Source organism: Cajanus cajan, chromosome 11 (assembly GCF_000230855.2).
Source record: "Cajanus cajan strain Asha chromosome 11, NIPB_CcT2T_4, whole genome shotgun sequence".
Lineage (NCBI taxonomy): Eukaryota > Viridiplantae > Streptophyta > Magnoliopsida > Fabales > Fabaceae > Cajanus > Cajanus cajan.
Window position 1 is genome coordinate 14779751 of NC_138527.1, and position 11243 is coordinate 14790993.

Sequence of the window (11243 nt, forward strand, 5' to 3'; positions counted from 1 at the left end):
AGAGCTTGCAACAAACTCTTTCAAGCAATGTCTTGTTTATTGGTTCTGTCAAGTCATTTTGTTGTGGATTGTGCCTTATAGTTACAAATTTACAATATCCAACCTATATATTAAATATGATTTATTGAAATATGCAACAAACAAGGAGTTTTAAGAATTTTTTAATTAATTTTACTTACTATTTATTAGGAGAAAAAGGTTTCTACTTCTCAATATTTTTAAAAATCTATACTTCCATGCTATTCTAAAATGAATATCTCTTCTTAATTTTTTTTGGTCTCCACAAGTTTTGGATCATTACACCTTAATTATTTTAAAAGAAATCAAATTTTAGTAATTACCATTGACTAAACTACTGTTATTCCAGTTGCTTCACCAAAATTTGATTGTTTTTTAATTACAAGTGAAAGTGTAATTGTACAAAATTTATGGAGTTCAAAAATAGTTACAAAAAGAAGTATTTTCTTTATATATTTATATATAATATCTCTTAATTGTCTTTGGTCTCCACAAGTTTTAGATAGTTACACCCTCAATTATAACAAGAATCAATTTTTAGTAATCATCACTGACTAAACTACAGTTGTGCCCTTTACTTCACCAAAAAATGATTTTTTTTATAACAAGTAACAGTGTAATGATCCTATAAGACCCGTAAACCCCTTCACTCTTATTTTCTGCCCAACCTCTAAACTTTTTTCCTTGTTGACCACTTTCCTTCACTTTTCACCCTTTAGCTAAAGTTAATACATTGTTGGTATCATTTGCAAGTTGTTGAACATTAGGAGTGCAAGGAAGTCTTAAAGTCATGGTTAAAGTTCCGTAGTCATTCCTCAACCTTGGAGTCTTGTAGACACTTCTTCTTCTCTCTTCTCTTTAGCTCAAAGCTGGATTCTTCTTCGTTTGAGGTAAGGGAAGTTGTGGTTTTGGGGTTTTGGGTCTAAAATGTAGGGTTGATGAATGGATTGAAGGTTAATGTCGGTAAATTTGTGAAATATGCCATTGTGGGGTGGATTCATGATGGGGTTATTTTATGGTATTTGTTTGAGGGGATATTTTATGAGGGTTATTTTTATAAGGTTATTACACAAGAATACTCCAAAATGATGAGATATTGTCCGCTTTGTGTAACGTAGTGAGTAGATTTCAGAGTTTAGTTGACTCTAGAGAGAGGAGTATATAAGGGTTTCTCTTAGAAGGGAACTTTATAAGTTGATTCTCAAGGAAACTTAGAGAGAGGTTTTAGAGAAAAGGACTCTGGGTCCGTGAGCTCCTTTCTCTCCCAAATTTCTCTGTTTGACTCCTCTTCTCTTCTAGATTACTAATCTATTCTATCTTCTCTTGGAATTCAGGCTAGGAAGCTTGCTTTTGGTGGATTGAAGTCCGCAGGTCGAGCTTCAGGAGAAAATTCTTCTTCTTCAAAGTTCTAGGCCATTTTGGGCCAATCTTCAGGTGAGGGAAGGTAGAATGTATAAGGTTGGTTGCATGTGAGTTTAGAAACTTGATTGATGCATGAATGTTGAGAATCCATGGCTGGATTGGAGAAATTGATCATATTTTGGGGTTTTGGAAAAAATGGGGTTTTTAGTGATTTTGATACATCGGATGGGTACATGTTGAATCTGAGTTTGTTTTTGAGTTGTATGGAGCCTATGCATTGTGTTTCTTTGTTTGCATGTGGCTGGATTTGCTGATTTTTAGGTGTAGGAGGAAATCTTTGAAGTTTTGGAGGCTGTTGTTTGAATTTGCGCTGAGTAGAGTTCTTGGCACCAAGCGTTCATTCATCAGAGGCAACCATTAAAACTCACGCAAGGTGCGAGGCTAGTCGCACCGGGCGTGAATTGAAATGGAGGTCTTTGGATGAGTTCGTGTCGGGCGTGAGAGGAGCCACGCCGGACACGATATCAAATAGTGTTGGGTGAGGAATTTTACTAAGATGGCACCAGGTGCATGATGGATGCATCGGGCGTGGAGACTCTAGATAGTCTCTGTTTCAAGAATGCTGGGCGCGAGCTGAGCGTGTCGGGCGTGAATGAGTTTTAGGACTTTTGGGTTGGGATTAGGCCGGGCGCACTCAGGCTGCGTCGGGCGTGAATATGTTTATGAATGATTGATTTGAAATGATGCCTATGCATGTTTAAAGTTGAAGATCTGATCATATATGTATGACATGTGATGTATGGTGATGCATGATTCATATGTATGTTGGTAATGATATGTATGAATGTTTAAATATGATATGACATGTGTATAGGTTCATATGAGAATGATACTGATCATGATGGTGGATTGACCATGTATAATGTATGATGCATTATTGCATGTGATGCCTTATGGCATGTGTCTAGCCTAGGACTTGAGGAGAGGGAAATATTTTTGAACTGGAAGAGCTCACATAGAGTCTCTTGAGAGTAATGCTTGGATAGGCCACTGATATAAATAAGAGTGGTGCTTAGATAGGCCACTGATTTTGAGTGAGAGTGGTGCTTGGATAGGCCACTAGTGGGTGAGTCTCATCTAAGTCCTTAGCTAGTGTTGAAGCTGGGTATGAGGTCAAGGGTTATTCCCTTAACCAAGTACTGGAGAAGGTGTGTGGTTCCTTGCGAATAGTCTCATCTAAGTGACTTGGTAATGCATGCCAAGGTCGTGTAAGCATATACCTAACTGTGTTATACTTGACAGTGGAACTGAACTTCCAATTGTATAAGTGACATCATCCGAGTAAACCTAAGTGAGGATTTATATCCTGTTTAGTTGTGACCGAGTGGGCGCATTGGGCGTGAAAACGGTTAGGGTTGTTTCGGTAGGATTGGAATGTCACTTATACTGCTCTCTTGTTAGGGAGATGTCCTAGGTGTATGCGTGACGACGCATTAGATGATTGATATGTATTGATATCTGTCATGAGTTGCTATTATTGTATGATTCCTAATATGATGAAGTGTGTGGTGTTGACTTCATGTTTGATGAATTGATGATTGATAATTAATTTGGATTTATGTGTGGTATAGATTTCATTTTGTACTTGAATAGTTATTTTTTTTAAACTCTAGCTTACCCTTCTGTTTCCATGTTGATGGACTGCAATGATCATATTGTGTATGAGAGCAGGTCAAGGTTAGGTTGGATCCATTTGATGTGACTATTGCGGGACAGGGAGTTTGGTTTTCGTGTTAGAATTACCATTTTGGGTAACGGTTTTGTCTATGCTTAACCAGCACTAGGGTGATATTATTTTGGGATGACTATACATATATGGTGCTATATTTTGTACATAGAAACCTAGTTATTATTATTCTTATATATGTCTGTATGTATGAGTTGTCCAACTTTAATATTTCTCTTAGTTCACTAGTAGTAGTGTGATTCTACTAAGTGTAGAGACCATGGTGGGTCGTTACACTTTAGGCCTAAGTCCTCACAATTTTACTTTTAATTACCCAAAAGGCATCTTAACATTGGAGTATGTGTGTGCTTCATAAGTTATTATTTCTTTTCTTATTTTATTGATGTTGAACTTGTTTGTATCCCAACAATCCTCCCCTCAAACAAGGGACCTAACCTTTCATGCAGCAGAATTTATCTTTATATATCACATTATCAGTTATGAGGGGTTATGAGAGTTGTTATCACATCCAACCTTGCGCCTTTGATATCACTGATGGGGTTATTTTATGGTATTTGCCTAAAGAGATATTTTATTAGGGTTATTTTTATAAGGTTATAACACAATCATACTCTACAATGATGAAATATTGTCCGGTTTGGGCCTAAGCTCTCACGGTTTTACTTTTGGTCATTACCCAAAAGGCCTCTTTAACATTAGAGTATCTGTGAGCTTTATAAGTTATTATTTATTTTTTTATTTTATTAATGTGGGACTTGTTTGTATCCCAACAATTCAAGGGGGTTTGTGTTGAAAATTGATGATGGAGGAGGCCCATGGGCTAAGGGCCCAACTACTAGGGCTATGGCAAGGAGGATACATGAAGAGTGGGCCCAAGCCCAAGGGAAGCCCACCATTTTGTTTTGTTGGGCTTTAACTCAAGCCCAAGTAGATTAGGGTTAGTATAGGGTTGGGCCTTGGTGCCTTGTATTTTCTTTTGGGCCTTGTATTTTCGGCCTTTATAGTGTAGGAATTACATGTAGAGGTCATTTGAAATTTAGGGTTAATTAAGGTTGCATGTGCATTTTCATTAGCATGTAATTAGCCTTGCATTTGATATGCATTTCGGCCATGTGCACACATGCACATGGTGTGATCTAAATGCAGTTCAAATGAGAAGCTAATCACATGCCAAATGATGAGCACATGGGAGGTTCCGGGTTTGGCTCCCAAAATTTGAATTTTGAATTCAAATTTTGGGCGCCTAAGGTGAAGTAACCATACCATGGTTTCACTTAACCTTAGGCTAACCCAAGGAACACTTAACCTAATTTTTCCCTATATATTCTCTTTGGCCGAGAGTTTGTACTACTTTTGGATCATATATTGATGATATATTTCTCTTTGAAATTCATCACTTCCGAGAGTCACCTTGCTTCCTACTCTACCCTCCTTGAGTGCTTCTCCTTGTAGAGTTAGGATCTTGTTCTTCTTTGGGACTTGGCTACATGCAAGCTTAGGTCACCTTGGCCTTGTGGAGACTCCATTCCTTGAAGCATCTTCCAAGGAATTCCGTGAAGGCTTGAAGAGTTCATGTGCTTCCAAGAGGAATCACATCAAGTGGTATCAAGAGCTTCGGTCTTCAAGAGATAAGTTCATCTTCTTGAATGTTGATCCATGGTTCAACTTGTTCTTGTGTTCATCTTATGTTCATATTGTTCATCTTGAGTTTTTGTCACTATTGAGTTGATTCTTTCCTAGATCTAATTTTGCCTTGAAAATTTGATGGATCTAGTTTCTTGTGCTTGAATGGTTCATATATGCGTCTTTGATTATATGCTTCATGAATCATGCTCCAATTCCTTGTGCTTATTAGGAAAATTCTGCCTATGATCTTTTTGTTTTCTAATTGAGTCTTCCTTGAAATTTTATTCGGTCATTGCTTGATTGAGTCCATTTTTTTAATTTGAATCCATGTTTTGTAGTCATGTGTAGTTCTTGTTATGTTCAATTTTCCAAGCTATGCTTATGTGGTCCGTTTTGAATTTTGAATTGCATCTTGACAACATTTTTCTGGATTTGGCCGAGATCCATTTCTTTTCTTTGGTATAAGCTCATGAGTTTTGTTTCAATTTGAGTTCATAAGCTACTACTAGATCATTAGTAGTTTTCTTAGAATTTTAGGCTTCCAAATTTTTGAAAATGTCTTACACAAAAATTTTAAATCCGTGAGGTTTGATCTTGTTGCATTGGTGTGTGCTGGAAAATTGTGTTTGAATTGCAATTTGAATTTTAAAATTGGAGCCAAAACCGTGCATGTGCTACATAAACCAACCAAGCATCAAAAGCATGTCACATGTTCATTACATTTTAACCTAATTTGGGTGGCATTTGAATTTCAATTTGAATCCGGATTTGGTGCTTCAATTAAGGTGTGACCGAGACTTGTGTGACTCTTTTTAATTAAAAGAAAAAGGCAACTCCTAGGATTAAAAAAAATGCAAAAGAAATTTGATTAAAAAAAAAAAGTGCTAAACCTAAATTTGAAAGGAAAAAGCCAATTAAGGAGTTTAGTTTCTCAATTTGTTTCTTCTCGGTTGCTATTTGTATTTGATTCATAAAAAGAATTTTTCAGCTCACCTATTTTGAGTGTTTGGTTTTGTGCATCTACTCTAGAACTATTCCTAGGTCAATTCCTTCTTGTTCTAGTCAACTACTTCATTTGTGTCATATAAATTTGTCATTGTCTAATCTACTCTTGTTTTCCTACTTCTTCAATATCCTTTGCTGCCTTTATACTTGCGTAAATTCAAAGTGTGATCTAAGTTTGACTTAGCTTATCTCCCTAGAAGCTAATTCTATAAGGGTCATCAAAAGAAGCCTAAGGAAAGGAGGAGAAAGGAAGCTAGAGGTGGCTTTTGGACTTGACTACTTAAACACAAACACTAAACACTCTTGGCTGGAAATTTGGTGGAGGCTGGACTGGAAAACCGTGAAGCATCTTGGAGTTTAATTTCACTTGTATTTGAATTTAAAAAAAAAAATTATCTAAGTATTAGTGACGGATTTTAGAGACTAATTTTTCCTTACTAGTTTGAATTTTTGTTGCAAATTTGGTCTCTAATTCATCACTAATTCTTTGTGGCTGTTTTTAATTCTTCATTCCAGCCACTTGTTCATTGCTGTTCTGCCTTTTGTTTACCTTGTAATTAGCCATTTAAAGGAGTGTCTTGGGGGTGTCTTTGGTACACAACCATCTCTCCTTAGTTAGTCAATTTTCGTTAGTACTTGGTGAGAGTGGTCCTTGATTGATCTTTGGTATCTCTCAAGCTCTCACCCTAGGACACGTTTAGGTAGTTTAATTTTGTTGCTTAATACTTGTTTTTATTTGCTTTCATACGCCTAGATTGTCATAAATCACAAAAACATCAAAAAATCATTTTCATTGAAAAGAATTTGGTAGAGATTAACTACAAAGGGGATTAGTAATTTTTACTTGAAGAGGCTTGGTTTTTAAGTGGCTCTTAGTAGCTCACCTCCCTCCAAAGTTCAATTTGTATACATAATCCTCCTAGTACTTAGTCTTAACCTTGCACAAAAAAACAATTGATTTTCAAAATTCATTTTTCAAAAAGCAACTTTCTCCTATAATGGAAGAGTTTTCTACTCCTCAAAGTGATAGTAATTCAAGTGATTACAATGACTTGTCAAAAGTAATACATGAATTAAGATCACTTAAGCTTTGGAAGAAGCAAGAAGCCAAGCAAAAAATTAAAGAAAAACTTGAAAGAGAGGCTCAACTTGCTATCTTAGAGGAAGAAATTCGTTTATTAAAGGAGAAAGAAGAAAAGTTTCACCACAAGCACCGAAGTAGACATAGCTCCCAACATAGTTCAACCCTAGGAGAGTCTATAAATGATGATAGCCTTGCTTTAGGAGATCATTATCAACCACCTCCTAGAAGAGTACATAGGACCCCCAAGTCAAGGGAATCTAGGGTAGATCTCCCTTATTTTCATGGAAAGGATGATGTTGAGGGGTACCTAGATTGGGAAATGAAGGTGGAACAAATTTTCACTTGCCATCAAGTGAAGAAAGAAAAGTTTCCTTAGCCACTCTAAGTTTTCAAGGTCACGCCATGTATTGGTGGACTTCCTTAGTGAGAGATAGGCGTCTCCATAATGACCCTCCAATGCAATATTGGAATGAATTAAGGAGTGCCTTGAGGAGGAGACATATTCCCTCTTACTACACTAGGGAGCTTATCAATAAGCTCCAAAGACTCCATCAAAAAAATATGACTATGGAAGAATATAGACAAACAATGGAGTTATATTTAATGAGGGCTGGTATTAGGGAAGAAGAAAATATTACAATTGCTAGGTTTTTGAGTGGTTTGACTTTTGAAATAAGAGATAAAGTAGAGCTTCTCCCTTATAGGGATTTGAATGATTTGGTTCAACTTTGCATCAAGGTTGAACAACAAAATTTAAGAAAAGGTTCTAAAAGCTCATACTCATCATCTTATTCTAAAGTTGACTACAAGAGGGAGGGCAAGAAAAATGATTTTGAAAAAAACACTTTTCCCTCTAAAAACCTAGACAAGGGTAAAGAAAAAGAAAAAGAGAAAAAAAATAAACACTTCACACACTAGCACTAAGACTAGTGACATAAAGTGCTTTAAGTGTCTTGGGAGAGGCCACATTGCTTCTCAATGCCCTACTAAGAAAGTTATGATTTTAAGGGGCCAAGACATTCATAGTAGCCAAGATGAAGCTATTACCTCTTCATCTTCAAGTGAGGATGAAGAAGAAGCAATTGAAGAAGAGTCATGTGAGGTTACTTATCCTTATAATGGGGAACTTCTTATGATGAGAAGGATCCTCAATAACCAACCTAGTGATACACAATCCCAAAGAGAGAACATCTTTCATACAAGATGTAATATTTCAAACAAGGCTTGTTCTCTCATAGTGGATAGTGGATCTTGGTGCAATTGTTGTAGCACTAGGATGGTTGAGAAGTTGGGATTGACTACCACACCCCACCCAAAACCTTATCAACTTCATTGGCTTAATGATGATGGGGATATGGTGGTCAACCAACAAGTGGAAGTAGAGTTTTCTATAGGGAACTATAAAGATAAAGTTAAATGTGATGTAGTTCCTATGGAGGCTTGTCATATTTTATTGGGTAGACCATGGCAATTTGATAAACAAACTCATCATGATGGTCTAACTAATAAAATAACTTTCACTCACAAGGGTAAGAAGTTTGTGCTTCATCCTCTATTACCTTCTCAAGTAATGGAAGATCAAGTACAAATGAAGGCCAAACGTGAGCAAGAAAAGGCAAAACAAAAAAAAGTTGAAAAAAAAAACATTCTAAAAATTAGAGAGCAAGAGGATTGATGGAGGAGGCCCATGGGCTAAGGGCCCAACTACTAGGGCAATGGCAAGAAGGATGCATGAAGAGTGGGTTCAAGCCCAAGAAAGGCCCATCACTTTATTTTGTTGGGCTTTGCATCAAGCCCATTAGATTAGGGTTAGTATAGGATTGGGCCTTAGTGCCTTGTATTTCTTTTGGGCCTTGTATTTCCGGCCTTGTAGTGTAGAAATTTCATTTAGAGGTCATGTGAGTTTAGGGTTAATTAGGATACATGTGAATTTACATTTAGCATATAATTAGAAGCACATTTGGTGTGCATTTCGGCCATGTGCAACACATGCACATGGTGTGATCCGAAATGCAACTCAAATGGCTTATTAATTACATGCCAAATGAGTGCACATGGGGGGTGGACGGTTGGCACCAAAATTTGAATTCTAGAATTCAAATTTTGGCGCCTAGAGTTAAGATAACCATACCATGGTTTTACTTAACTCTAGGTAAACCCAACTTAAACCCTTAACCTAATTTATCCTATAAATTCCTTATGGCCGAGTTATGTAGTCACTTTGGATATTATTGAATGAGCATTTCTCTCAAAGAATTCTCTCCTCCGAAGTCACCTTTGCTTCTAGCCTCTACCCTACTTGAGAGCTTCTCCTTGTAGAGCTAGGACACCTTGTCTTCTTTGGACTTAGCTTGAATGCAAGCCTAGGTCACCTTGCTCCTTTGAGGCGTCTCAATTCCTTGAAGAATCATCTAAGGAAATCCGAGAAGGAGTGAAGAATCCATGTGCATCCAAGTGGAAGCACATCAAGGATTCTAGAGAGACTAGTGTTCCCTCTCTAGAGATAGTTCAAGGAGAGCATTTTGATCCAAAACTTTTGTCTAAACCCTCTCTCTTTCTTGAACCATCATCTCATATCCTCATGTGTAGAGGAACACTAACTTGCACTACCACATCTTCTTTGGAAACTTCTCTACCTCTTGAGGTGAAAAATCTTTTAAATGAATTTGATGATATATTTCCCAAAGAAGGCCCAGTTGGACTTCCACCTTTTAGGGGAATAGAGCATCTAATAGACCTTGTGCCTGGCGCTAGTCTTCCAAATAGACCAGCTTATAGGACTAATCCACAAGAAACCAAAGAGATAGAGAAGCAAGTACAAGAGTTGTTGGAGAAGGGTTGGATTCAAAAGAGTTTGAGCCCTTGTGCTGTACTAGTTATATTGGTGCCAAAAAAAGATGGAAAATGGAGGATGTGTTGTGACTGTAGAGCTATCAACAACATCACCATAAAATATAGGCACCCAATTCCTAGGCTTGATGATATGCTTGATATATTTTCCAAGGTAGATCTTAAGAGTGGTTATCACCAAATTAGAATCAAAGAAGGTGATGAGTGGAAAACTGCTTTTAAGACTAAGTTTGGATTATATGAATGGTTAGTAATGCCATTTGGGCTTACTAATGCACCTAGCACATTCATGAGGTTAATGAATCATGCCCTTAGGGATTGCATTGGTAGATTTGTAGTTGTTTATTTTGATGATATCTTAATCTATAGCAAATGTCTAAGTGATCATGTGGATCACCTAAGACAAGTTTTTCTTGTCCTTAGGGACAATCACTTGTTTGCCAATGTGGACAAGTGCACTTTTTGTGTAGATAATGTTATTTTTTTAGGGTTTGTAGTAAGCAAAAATGGGGTTCATGTTGACCCCGAGAAAATCAAAGCCATCCAAGAATGGCCTATTCCTACTAATGTAAGTGAAGTTAGGAGCTTCCATGGTTTGGCAAGCTTTTATAGGAGATTTGTTCCTAACTTCTCTACATTAGCTTCACCTCTCAATGAGTTAGTGAAGAAGGATGTGGTCTTTCAATGGACAGAAAAACATAACTTAGCTTTTCAAGATCTAAAGCATAAGCTTACTCAAGCACCTGTGCTAGCTCTGCCTGATTTTTCTAAAACTTTTGAGCTAGAATGTGATGCTTCAGGACTTGGCATAGGAGCTGTATTGTTACAAGGTGGTCACCCCATAGCTTATTTCAGTGAAAAACTTCATGGGGCTACCTTGAACTACCCTACCTATGACAAGGAGTTATATGCTCTAGTTCGTGCCCTTCAAACTTGGGAACATTATCTTGTGACCAAGGAATTTGTCATACATAGTGATCATGAATCACTTAAATATTTGAAGGGTCAACATAAATTAAATAAAAGGCATGCAAAATGGGTTGAGTATTTAGAACAATTTCCTTATGTCATCAAATGTAAAAAGGGCTCTACTAATATAGTAGCTGATGCTTTGTCAAGAAGACATGTTTTATTGAACACCCTAGGTTCTCAAATTCTAGGGTTTGATGACATCAAGGAGTTGTATGAGAAAGACCTTGATTTTGCTAACTTTTATTCTTTATGTATTCAAAAACCTTACCAAGGTTACTATATTTCTAAAGGGTTTCTTTTTAAAGAAAACAAGCTTTGTATACCCCAAGGATCTATTAGAAAACTTTTGGTTAGGGAGAGCCATGAGGGTGGGCTCATGGGGCATTTTGGAATTGAGAAAACTCTTTCCCTTTTGAGAGAGAAATTCTTTTGGCCTCATATGAAGAGAGATGTCCAAAGGTTTTGTAGTAGTTGCATTGCTTGTTTGCAAGCAAAGTCTACCACTAAACCTCATGGGCTTTATACCCCCTTGCCTATATCCTCTTCTCCTTGGGTGGACATTTCCATGGATTTTATCCT